Below are 13,136 nucleotides of genomic sequence, written 5' to 3'. Positions count from 1 at the left end.
CAAGTGACAAAAGAAGATTACATGTTCTCCGTCTTTCAGTATTGATGGAAATAAACATGACACCAAAACATATTTGAAACCTACATGCTCTTAGACATTACTGCTTCGGCAGTAGAGTTAAAATTCCATTAATATTTGGAAGAGCATATTTTTTATGATCACATTATTAGTGAAAACAAATCATATATATTTAGTTGATTTAAAAAGGGACAATATCTATTAATGAACATTTAACGTGTAAATATGTGAGACTATACCCAATGGCTATTGTCTCTTGGCAAATGGATGTTAAAATGAAGATAAATACATTCAAAATAATAGCACACATATTCACACTAATAAAACAAAAAAATGTAAGTCCTGTTGTTGGCACACATCTACCATATACATTACATGAATGCATAAAACAACTGATAACATACAGATTTCATAGTATACACTTACATTTTATAACAGTAGCCTATCTTCTGGGGCAGGGGTCTACTACCCGCTGCTCTGGAGCCACATGTGGCTCTTTTGCCTCCTTGATGTGGCTCTATCAGATCGTTTTTAACCCCGGAGTGACAAAAGTTTGCATTTTTAAAGAGTTCTATAATTTCCGACCGTCTGTGATGCCGTGAAGCGCACAGGCTGAGTCCTGAGGCGCAAGGACGGCAAGTAAAAGAGACTGGAAGCTTGTGTGTTCGATTCAGCTTCTCGAGTGTGCAACACCTAGGGTAAGATGACCATGAATATTTTCCAAAAGAGAAAAGGAAAAAAGGAGTTACTTTCACAAGAACAGACTGCTTTTCCTATTAAATAAATAAATTACAAACCCTGTTTCCATACGAGTTGGGAAATTGTGTTAGATGTAAATATAAACGTAATACAATGATTTGCAAATCATTTTCAACCCATATTCAGTTGGATATGCTACAAAGACAACATATTTGATGTTCAAACTGATAAAAAAATTTTTTTTTGCAAATAATCATTAACTTTAGAATTTGATGCCAGCAACATGTGACAAAGAAGTTGGGAAAGGTGGCAATAAATACTGATAAAGTTGAGGAATGCTCATCAAACACTTACTTGGAACACCCCACAGGTGAACAGGCAAATTGGGAACAGGAGGGTGCCATGATTGGGTATAAAAGTAGATTCCATGAAATGCTCAGTCATTCACAAACAAGGATGGGGCGAGGGTCACCACTTCGTCAACAAATGCGTGAGCAAATTGTTGAACAGTTTAAGAAAAACCTTTCTCAACCAGCTATTGCAAGGAATTTAGGGATTTCACCATCTACGGTCCGTAATATCATCAAAGGGTTCAGAGAATCTGGAGAAATCACTGCACGTAAGCAGCTAAGCCCGTGACCTTCGATCCCTCAGGCTGTACTGCATCAACAAGCGACATCAGTGTGTAAAGGATATCACCACATGGGCTCAGGAACACTTCAGAAACCCACTGTCAGTAACTACAGTTGGTCGCTACATCTGTAAGTGCAAGTTAAAACTATCCTATACAAGGCGAAAACCGTTTATCAACAACACCCAGAAACGCAGGCGGCTTCGCTGGGCCTGAGCTCATCTAAGATGGACTGATACAACGTGGAAAAGTGTTCTGTGGTCTGACGAGTCCACATTTAAAACATTTTTTGGAAACTGTGGACGTCGTGTCCTCCGGATTAAAGAGGAAAAGAACCATCCGGATTGTTATAGGCGCAAAGTTGAAAAGCCAGCATCTGTGATGGTATGGGGGTGTATTAGTGCCCAAGACATGGGTAACTTACACATCTGTGAAGGCGCCATTAATGCTGAAAGGTACATACAGGTTTTGGAGCAACACATGTTGCCATCCAAGCAACGTTACCATGGACGCCCCTGCTTATTTATTTAATTTTCCTGAGGGAACTCTCCTGAAGGAATCAATAAAGTACTATCTATCTATCTATTTTAGCAAGACAATGCCAAGCCACGTGTTACATCAACGTGGCTTCATAGTAAAAGAGTGCGGGTACTAGACTGGCCTGCCTGTAGTCCAGACCTGTCTCCCATTGAAAATGTTATGAAGCCTAAAATACCACAACGGAGACCCTCGGACTGTTGAACAACTTAAGCTGTACATCAAGCAAGAATAGGAAATAATTCCACCTGAGAAGCTTAAAAAATGTGTCTCTCAGTTCCCAAACGTTTACTGAGTGTTGTTAAAAGGAAAGTCCATGTAACACAGTGGTGAACATGCCCTTTCCCAACTACTTTGGCACGTGTTGCAGCCATGAAATTCTAAGTTAATTATTATTTGCAAAAAAAAAATTAAGTTTATGAGTTTGATCATCAAATATCTTGTCTTTGTAGTGCATTCAATTGAATATGGGTTGAAAAGGATTTGCAAATCATCGTATTCCGTTTATATTTACATCTAACACAATTTCCCAACTCATATGGAAACGGGGTTTGTAAAAAAAGATGAAAGCTTTTAAAAATGTATATACTCTGTTACATTTTGCGGCTCTGTACTATTTTTTTCTTTGTGGAAGAGGTGGCAAAGTGTGTCTTGATAGTAGACAGATAGGAAAAAAGCCAGTAAAGAGCCTGGGCAAGATTTACGACTGCACCTTGAAGGACACCGCAGCACTCACATCAACAACAGAGGAGTTGGGAACCTGGCTGAAAGCGGTGGATAAGTCGGGGCTTCCAGGCAAGTTTAAAGCATGGCTCTACCAACACGGGATCTTGCCACGACTCCACTGGCCACTGCTAGTCTATGAAGTGCCAATAACCACCGTCTGCTGACAAAAAGGGGTAATGGGCACCATTTGAATATTTACCATGATAACACATCTGTGTTCAGTAAAAACCCCTAAAATGGCAGGGCTAAAACTAATCATTTTGAGAAAACAACATATTTTACTGGTAAACAACAAGGTTTCAACACTTATTTTACAGCCTACTGACCTGGCAATTCGAATTTTGACCTTGTAGCTCCAGGGAACATTTCAATCGAACCGCCTTTTCTATTACTTCCGGGTTGTCTCCAAGAAGAAGACCTTCACGTAATAGTCCCGCCCTCTTTTTATTATGTTTAACACTGTTAACGAGAAGATTGTGTTGTAGAAATTGAGACGTTCAAAGTCATTGATAATAATAAGTGGTGGTGTGTTAAAGACAGCCACAGAAGCATATGTCAATGTTTTTGGAATTCATATTCATATATCACTCTGGTTAACATGACGAAACAATCTTACAAGCTGTCATGACATACTCTCACCATTGGGTGACGCCATTGTATTGACCTAACCCAGCCAAACTACAGCACTGTACTGTATCAATAATATTGCCAATAGTCTCTATTAGAGACTATTGTTATTAGAGACTCTCTAACAACGTTTACAACATTTAAATAAAACAGCATCAACAGTATTAATAACAATAGTGTATATCAATATGTGTAACAGAAGATTTTAAGTTATACTGCAAACAAGTTAGCTGAAGGAGGGCGGGGTCAATTCAGATTTTGATAGTGGTGTTTTTGTTCATATTGTGAACCATCTCGGCTTCTGGGAACCTCAGGGAGTGGTCTCCCGCTGGTGCCCAAAGTCAGGACCAAACATGGTGAGGTCGTGTTTCAGTTTTATGCTCTGGAATAGTCTTCCAGAAGATGTGGGACGGGCCTCAACGTTGGCAATGTTCAAATCCAGGCTTAAAAACACTTGTATTTAATTGTACAGATGTCAATTGAAAGTAATTTATCTAAACCCTTTGAATTTAATTTGAATTAGGATTGTTTTTATTATTATTTTATTTTTAATTCTGATTTCTTTTTTTTAATGATTATTCTATTTTATTTTCTGCCTTCTTGTGATTTTTGTAAATCACTTTGAATTGCCTTGTGTACTAATTGTGCTCTATAAATAAACGTGCCTTGCCTTGACCTATTGCTGTATTTGTCTATTTCTATATTCTATTTCTATATGTCCTTAAGCGCTTTGTTTTTGTAACTTTTCTAAGTTGATACAAATATTTTGCTTGCTTGGAAATAAACTTTATAGTCCTGAATTCTACTTTAATTTTAGTCAATACAAATATATCAATCATTTATTGCAGGGATTCTCAAACTGTATAGTGCACGGGCTCCATTTAGTGGTACGCCAAAGGATCACTTTATTCAACTTAAAATTTAATATTTAAACACAGTGTTACCGTTCAAACTGTATGTAATGTTACAGTGGCCAAAAATATTAAATATACTTGTTAAATGAAACTTATGCCTTGTTTTTAATGAATACTTAGGCGTACTAAGCTATAGCATTTTTTTTTAAGATGTTGGTCATTATGGTGGTATTTGGAGAGCCACTTGTTTTTTTAAGTGGAAAAAAGTTTGAAAATCACTGATTTCTAGGATCTTGGAAAAATATAAATCTTTTTAGTATCAACAATACCCGGCCTGTATTTGTTGTTATTGCACTGATACCAACATTTTCAGTATCGACCTAATTGACTCGAGCACAAACGTTTGGGAAGGTATGATTTCTGCAGCCAACAAGCATGGGAGCGCATTCCCACAAATCACTTGTACGAACAGAAGCATTCCTCTGTCCCCCTTGGGTGCACGACACTTCATGATCATGATTCCATGATATATGCTGGGGGCAAGAAGTCATTTGGCTTTCAATTTATTAGCCTGCTGATTTATGCTCACTGCAGAGGCCATGATGATGACTCCTACAACAACACTTCCCTCCACTCAACCCTTTTCACTTTAAACACTAATAATTTGGTTATGGATGATGTGAAAACTGAGACTGTGGGCTAATTAGGAAAAAAACAGTTTATTAGAACGCACATCATTTATCAATGGGGATTTAGTCACTGATTAAAGATTAAAAGCACATACAGCAGTTCAAGTGGATGCTTGCTTTAATAAACAAAGTGGTCATGAACACGACAACAAACATTTATAGTTGAAGACTTTACAGTGTTGACAGCTAAGGAGGAGCATATTTGTGGTGTTACAAGGTGTGCAATGCCTTTCTCCTGACTAACAGCCTGCTTGGAGCCTCTTCTCTCGACCACCGCTGGGAAGGAGGAAGCTCCATTACCACATGACTCACTGAGGAAAGAAAAAACACACAACGTGAAGTGTTTTGGCAGCTTTTGGAGCAGCTTTGTGCGTAATCTACTTCCTTGGACGCCTCGCTTTACTCTCACTTTTTCCACCGTTAGGCTTTAAAGTACATGAATTTCATGATGCTGCAGGAAAATGGAAGCAGACAATAAGTGCATTTTTTTCCTTCGGGAATAAAATAAATCAGTTAACTGATGCCACAATGGGGGCAAAAATATATATATACTGTATGTACAGTATATATGTATGCATGTATGAGAATAGTCTGAAAGTCGCAGTCTTACAAGAATAAATAATTATTAAATTGAGAAAAAGTCAGACTTTTAGAAAAATCAATGCAATTCCGTACGTTAATTGACTTCTAAGTTGTTCTAATTGTACAGTCGTCCCTCTTTTATCACTGTCAATTGGTTCCAGACATGACAGCGGTAAATACATGTCCACGAAGTAGGAATTCCATCAATCCATCTCCTTCTGCTTATCCGAGGTCGGGTAGCGGGGGCAGCAGCCTAAGCAGGGAAGCCCAGACTTCCCTCTTCCCAGCTACTTCGTTCAACTTCTCCCAGGGGATCTCTACCCGTTCTCAGGCCAGCTGGGAGACATAGTCTCCCCAACATGTCCTGGGTCTTCCCCATGGCTTTATAACGGTCGGACATGCCCGAAACCCCTCCCAAGGGAGGCGTACGGGGGGCCTACTCTCTATGTGGAGGACCAGCATCTTTACTTTGAGCTGCTCCCTAATGACAGCTCTTCTTACCCTATCGCTAAGGGAGCCCTGCCACCCGACTAAAACTCATTTCAGCCGCTTGTACCCATGATCTTGTTCTTTCGGTCATAGCCCAAAGCTCATGACCATAGGTGAGGATATGAACGTAGATCAACCGGTAAATTGAAAGCTTAGCCTTTCGGCTCAGCTTCTACTTCACCACAACGGATCGATGCTGGGTCCGCATCACTGCAGATGGCACACCGATCCACACTTCCCTCACTCGTGAACAAGACTCTGAGGTACTTCAACTCCTCCAATTGGAGCAGAAATCTCCTCCCCAACCTAGAGATGGCATTCCACCCTTTTCCGGGCGAGAGCCATGGACTCGGACTTGGAGGTGCTGATTCTCATCCCAGTCGCTTCACACTCGGCTGTGTGAACCGATCCAGTGAGAGCTGAAGATCCTGGCCAGATGAAGCCATAAGGACCACAAGATGTGGAAGTAGGAATTATTAATTATAAATCAAATATTTTCATAGCTCGGGCATAAAAAAAGTTTCCAATCTTCTAAATACGACCAAGAGATCCCCTCTAAATGTAAAATAAGACTCTTTAGTCACCTTTAGACTCTTTTAATACAATATAGTAATGCTGCCTGAGGTTGAGCCAATCAGTGTCCATGATACCGAACAGCCCGCTCTGATTGGTTTGGTCTCTTCTAGCGGCCAATACCTCTGTAGTCTTGATATTTATTACTTTATTCAGCCATTTTTATGCTCAAAATACTTCATTTAAGATAAAAAACATTGTAGAATATGCTTTAAAAGATAACATCTGTGATGTGGTGAAGCCACAATATTAGAATTGCAATGTAGCGAGAGACGATTGTAGTACCTAATGTCCCACACATATGAATAGAAGTTAACCACTAAGTAATATAATTAGAATAAAGTAAAGCTACTCACCCTTTGAAGACGCCAAACAGACAAATAGGTTGTGTTTCATATTGTGCACTTGCATACTTAGCCCTTATATTTTGAGTGCATAAGTACGTCAGTATCCTGATGCTGCACTCAAAACAGCCAAGACGTTAGGTAAGGACCCCAGCCACACACCATCATCACATTCTTGGCTATGTAACAGAAGGAAAACAGCGTAAAGGACACATGCAGTCCCGATGACCGAAATTTCACTACCATTTTCTCTTTATGTATTTTTTGCACCTGAAAATCAATGTGGCAGCCATTTCCCATAATACAAATCAGTTTTTGAGTAATTGGTAGATGACTTCAGTAACTGTACTTGGAACACCCCCTTTTCATCGCTAGACTTGATATGTCACCCCCTCTTGGTGTGACATCATCTACAGAACTGTAGCCCATTTCCCCGCATAGATAGTGTGAATAAAGACAAGTAAAACTAGTGTTTGATCAATTAATTGCATGTTTTTCTTGCCCTGGTCCATGATTACTTCAAATGTTATGGTTAACAGTAGGTGCAAAACAGAAATAAAAAAGAATCGCCATTTCTGGACTTCCTCAAGCACCTTCAGCAAAACATCAGTAGAAGAGGACGCAAAATAAAATATTAGCGACTTTCTCTCCTTGAGGATGCTCCTGATTTTTTGGATCCCATTTTGTTTGAGTATTTAGATATAGTTAAGTAAATTGTTGAAAATTACATTTCCTCTCGCTTGGTCCGTCCCATTTTGTGCAGGTCATTTTGACTGGAGAAGTCAATAATTTCCTCATATTCCCATCACTTGGAAATGCATGCAGGCTGACACCTTCTTTAGTTGTATTGCTACAACCTGCAACAAGGCATCTGGCAGACATATTTGTTCAGACTTTCAAATTTTGCGTGAAAATAACATGATTTAGGATGAAAATGCTACCAAAACACATCTTATCTACTACAGGTTTGCGTTTATTAATGACTCACGCAAAATGATTTATCAATACAAAACTCTAGAAAGGATGTGCAAACCGACCGTTGCGCAGAAAAAGTTGTGAAAAAGGAAGTGATAAAACAGCAACTCTGTCCTATACGTATGCTTGTCAACATAATGCACTCAAAAATTATAAAATTATAATATCGTCTATTCAACAATATCATTTTATAGTTTTATAGCTGCTAAATGACTTACCGTATTTTCCGGACCATAGGGCGCACCGGATTATAATTTTTGATCTTTTTTCATATATAAGGCACATCAGATTGTAGGGCGCATTAAAGGAGTCTTTTTTTTTTTTTTTTTCTAAATGTAAAACACTTCCTTGTGGTCTACATAACATGTAATGGTGGTTCTTTGGTCAAAATGTTGCAGAGATTATGCTTTACAGACCATCTTCAAGCCGCTTTTTGACAGTCGCTTCAGGATGCGCCGTTTTGTGGGCGGTCTTATTTACGTGGCTCATCTTCGGCAGCGTCTTCTCCCCGTCATCTTTATTGTATCGGTGTAGCGTACAAGGACAGGAGTAGAAGATGTGTCAAAAGATGAAGCTAACTGTTTTATTGGCATTCAGACTTTACTTAAATCAATAACGGAGCAGCATCTCCTCATCCTCTGGAAATGTGTACCGTGAAAAACCGTCCGACCGGAACTCACTAATAACTAAAGTTCCTTGGGTGAATAATGTAAACTCACTACACCGGTATGTTTTAGTGCTTTCATGGCAGATATAAGTAAGAACTTTACACTTCTTTATATTAGAAATGGCAACAGCGGAGGAAGAATGCCCCATAAAAAGAAGATAGAGAGAAAAAATAAGCTTATCGACCACGGACTACAAAGGCGGACCCGCGCAATTTTTCAGGACTTATGCAGATCTCAAGCAGGTACCAGAAGGTAAGAAAAGTTGCTTTTGCATAATACTGCGAAACAAAACACCAGATTATATGTCTTACCTTATACACACACCATAATAATACTTGTATGTAGAAGCACAGTACAATCTATCAAGTGGTGCGGCTTCATAGCTTACCAAAGTCGTACTAAAACATTTTGATAGATTTTTGAGCGCCGTGTATAATGTCTTATATTTTCAATGGAACATATAAAATGTTGGTGTTATTTACTTGAGTCATATTGCAGTCTACCCATATCACTTGTGTGTGACTGCCATTATATTGCAGTCTACAAGTATCTCTTATGTTTGACTGCCATCTACTGGTCCCACTTATCACTTCACCATGTAGCAAATAAAATAGCTTCGAGGTCAGTAAGCAAAACCAGAATTATTCGGTACATTAGGCGCACCGGGTTATAAGGCGCAATGTCGAGTTTTGAGAAAAAAAAAGGATTTGAAGTCCCTACGGTACTTGTTACCTGTAGACATAATTTTTAGGTCGAGAACTATGAAATAGCTGCCAATGTTGTCAGCATTAAAGTGGTCCATTAAGCTTTGAACAACATGTGATGTTTTTCATTTGTTTGGTAACATTAACTAATGCATATAGCTGAAATTTAATACCAGTATTACTCATCTTACTGAGCAGCCAGAACCTTTCCTCATTTCCTGTGTAATGGGTGATCATCACACTTTTCTCCTTGCCATCATTGGTGCCTTTTCATCTAAATCATGCAGTTTAGATGAAGTCAACCTTTGCCATGGTCACACATGACTATTGTTAAAACTTAAAGTTTTGTTTGACTTCCAAGGCATATTTTTTACACAAGTTTCACCAAGTTTACAAGGTTTGACTGTGTAGAACAGGAATGTCAAGGAACACATTTGAACTATTGCTTTGGTAAATCAAATGTAAACTTCTGTGGTAAGCAGTACGTTTAGTCAGGTGCACCATGAGTGTGTGTGTGTGTGTGTGTGTGTGTGTGTGTGTGTGTGTGTGTGTGTGTGTGTGTGTGTGTGTGTGTGTGTGTGTGTGTGTGAGTGTGTGTGTGTGTGTGCGTGTGTGTGTGTGTGTGTGTGTGGGGGGGGGGGGTTTAAGTTTTGCAGACAGCATGGCCGCTGACAGGTCCTACGTACCAACCGTGACACTCCCATTCCACCAGTGATGTAAAAAACAGATGGAGAAGGGCCGCGAATGAAGAATGTGAAGGAGTCCACATTCTGATAATGAGCACAGAAATGTTGCATCGTAAACTTTCACAGCCAACATGTTTCTCAATCCCAATTGCTCTAACATTGGCTATTGTTAAATGACATTTTACTCATAGTCCATTCAAAATATTGTTGGTCTGAACATTGTTTGTTTCAATACTTGACTCGGTCCCTTCGCCATGAAGTTATAGCTTAATAAGATTAACGTTCTATTTTATTTTCCTTGAGCTGCTAAACCTAACCTTAAACAAGGGAGGTGTATCTGACATTATGAAAACAAACGACAGTTAATGATAGTGTCACCATTATAAACCATGGTACGGAATAACTGTATTTTCATAACAATGGAATCTCATCTTAAGAATGCTCCAATTTATTTTGAGATAAGAGCTGTCTCTCGATTGTTGCGCTTTAAGTTGCAAGCAAAAATTTGACTTACAACATCCGGTCTTACTCGCTAGCATTAACTTAAAGATAGAGATGGACATAACTTTGTTTTCCAATCATGGGAAGTGAGTGTGAAGTACATTGGTATATAGTAAATGGTAAATGCATTATACTTTGACACTATTTCAACATTCACACACAGATGGCGGAAGCTGCAATGCAAGACTCTAACCACAACCCATCAGGAGCAAGGGTGAAGTATCTTGCTTAAGAACACAACGGACGTGACTAGGATGGCGGAAGCTGGGGATCGAACCAGTAACCCTCAGGTTTACCGGTTAAATCATCAAAAACGTGACAGAGCGTGTCGCTAGAATCCTAGTCTGCATCATACTGAAGCCGAAGGAGTCCAATGCCAGCCAAAGATGTTAAAGCAATATCTAAACGGCAGACATGTACCAATACAAATATTGGAAAGCTGTTGATGACGTGTTTAACCGATAAGCAGTTGAAAGGAAATACCATAGAAGTCCACTCTTCAAGGTTCATTATTATTGTTACATTACTTCATAAAACTACTGTTGTTTGTAGTACATTCGATTGTTTATTATTATTCGAAGACATATTACATGTTAAAAGTGTGCTGTTATGTGAAGGCAAGCACCATTTTAATTGATTTCAATGGGAGAAGTTGATTTGGAATGCAAGTGTTTTGAGTTTAGAGCTTCGTAAGTTGAGGTACCACCATATTCGTCATTGGACAAAGCGGAGGTCTTAGAATTAATTGTGCTCACCGTTAGCAGTTTCAGTGTACTCTATGGTTATGATGGCAAATATTAGCAAAATGATGAAATCCCCATCAGGAAGACCACGCAACTTCCCCAATGATGAGTCCAAACAAATAGAACCATTTAAAGAAAATACACCAAAATCTACTATCAGCTGAGACCAGGAAGTTACAGGGGGTAAATCTCTCCAAGGAAGTATTCTTAGCTAATTTCTGTCAACCGAGCGGGAGAACAAGCAATGTTGGAGAGGTCCTGTTCCAAAAACAACATAGCTGGAGAGGTAGCCCATTGTGTCCCGAGGAGGAGGAGGAGGTCGCCTCTAACTGACACTTGGGGAGGAGCAGAGGTGAGCAGAGATGAGAGCACAGCTGCAGTTCAGAGGAGCATCAGTGTCGCATAATTTAAAGCCACGCCAGTGCCTCTCGGGGTGCATTGTGGGATATGTGCCCCCTTGATTGTGAACACTTCGGACAGACTTGACAAAATGATGAAAGATAAGATTCCTGGCTGTTTAATTTAGAAGTCAGCGGGATCCTATGCACTGCTCCTGTGTTGTTCTTGGCGAGGGATGGGAGACCCTCCTCCGCCATGATCACTCCCCAGGTCCTGACACCCCTCCCCCACACCTTTGCCCATCATCCCCTGTATGCTATTCATCCTCATATGCAGCTGGAGCACTCTGTTTGACCTCCTCTCTCCTCAGAACTCATAAACAGCCACTGAGGTGGGACTCTCTTCAATGTACTCGTGGTTAGCGGGAAATACAGTGGACATTAAACTCATCACTTTGATAGGCCGCAGTATTCATACAGTATCAAGCCTGTCAAGCCTGAATGAAAATCACTGCTGGTTAAATTCACTGTCTCTGGTCCTAATTTTTGTTGTTCCTTGAATCCTTTCCATACAGAAAACTAAACCCAAGCAAGTCACATGACACAACTCCCCTTCCCTACAGTTTGCATTCATAAAAACAGGAACACGGTTTGCTTTACCCAGGTAGTTCGTAAGCTCAGTCGCCACTCTGTTTACATGCGTGTCGTAGTTATAGCAATGCTATTTATTAGGATTGTTCCGATCAGGGTTTCATTCTTCTGATTCTGATACCGATCATGCATGAGTGAGAAGTGTACAGTATTAGCTGTAAATATTTAAATTATTTATGGTGCGTGCTATTGACGGTGTACAATAAACATATCAACATAATATTTAAACTAATTCTTTAATGTCTTTTATTACATACAATTGTTTGAGCAAAACAAAGTCCAATGTAAACAATAACTAACCAAAAGCAAAATCTGCAACTCATTTAAACCCTTTGGGTGTTGCCCTCAAACTCTTGGGCAGGGAATTATTTAATGAGTTCGTAAACATTAACAAAAACAGCAACAAGAATATTTTGAAAAAAATAAGAATATCAATCTAATCACTCTAGTATTAATCATTCACTGATACTACCCTACTAATCTATCGACAATACCAATTTGTGGATCAATCTGCCCTCCTCTATGTACTGTGACAATGGTGACACACCAGGGCTGGTTCTAGGCAGGCATATATGCGGGGCAGTCAGAAATGTGAAGGGGGCATCATGTGTACAAGCTGCTCCATTATGCTTTTTTTCTACGCTAATACAGTATTCACATTGCCTTCTTCATTGAATTTGGTTGATAGCTACAGTAAAGGCCTGATTTACTAAGATTCAACCACCACACACTAAACCTATAAAATAGTGTGTACTAATATTGGGCAGTTTCCCACCTTGAGAGTAAGCTCCTGCTGGTAGCTTTGACCACAAAAAGGTGGTCATTTCTCAGGGGGGAAAACGAAAACAATAAAGGTAAAATAAATAAAATAAAGTATCCCTCATCCACATTTTATCAACCATCACATTTTTTATCTTAACGTGGTGGCCTAATTCTTAAATAGAATTTAACCTTCAGTAGTACTTTACACACAATAGTCAATATTTACCGAACTGAAAAGTACCATAGTCTTATGAATAATATAAACACATTCTTCTCAAACTAGTTCATCATCAGGTCAGCTGAATCATGCCTCAAACCAGTGGTGCGCCGTGCGTTTAC

The 13,136-nt window shown here is 39.4% G+C and overlaps 1 long non-coding RNA gene across 2 annotated transcripts in view; it reads right to left on the bottom strand.

Moving 5' to 3' along the window:
- The window catches only part of LOC133660647 (uncharacterized), a 52,139-nt gene extending 49,126 nt beyond the window's left edge, over positions 1-3,013 (bottom strand). For both annotated transcript variants that reach the window (XR_009827855.1, XR_009827854.1), the window contains exons 1-2: positions 2,938-3,013; positions 2,622-2,768 (exon numbers count right to left, since the gene is read on the bottom strand). This is a non-coding gene — a long non-coding RNA (uncharacterized LOC133660647). The remainder of the gene's footprint in view (positions 1-2,621; positions 2,769-2,937) is intronic.
- Between the last annotated feature and the right edge of the window lie 10,123 nt (positions 3,014-13,136).

This window comes from Entelurus aequoreus, linkage group LG11 (genome assembly GCF_033978785.1).
Source record: "Entelurus aequoreus isolate RoL-2023_Sb linkage group LG11, RoL_Eaeq_v1.1, whole genome shotgun sequence".
Classification (NCBI taxonomy): domain Eukaryota; kingdom Metazoa; phylum Chordata; class Actinopteri; order Syngnathiformes; family Syngnathidae; genus Entelurus; species Entelurus aequoreus.
Note: the sequence above shows the minus strand (reverse complement) of the source record. Positions and strands in the feature narration are given on the sequence as shown.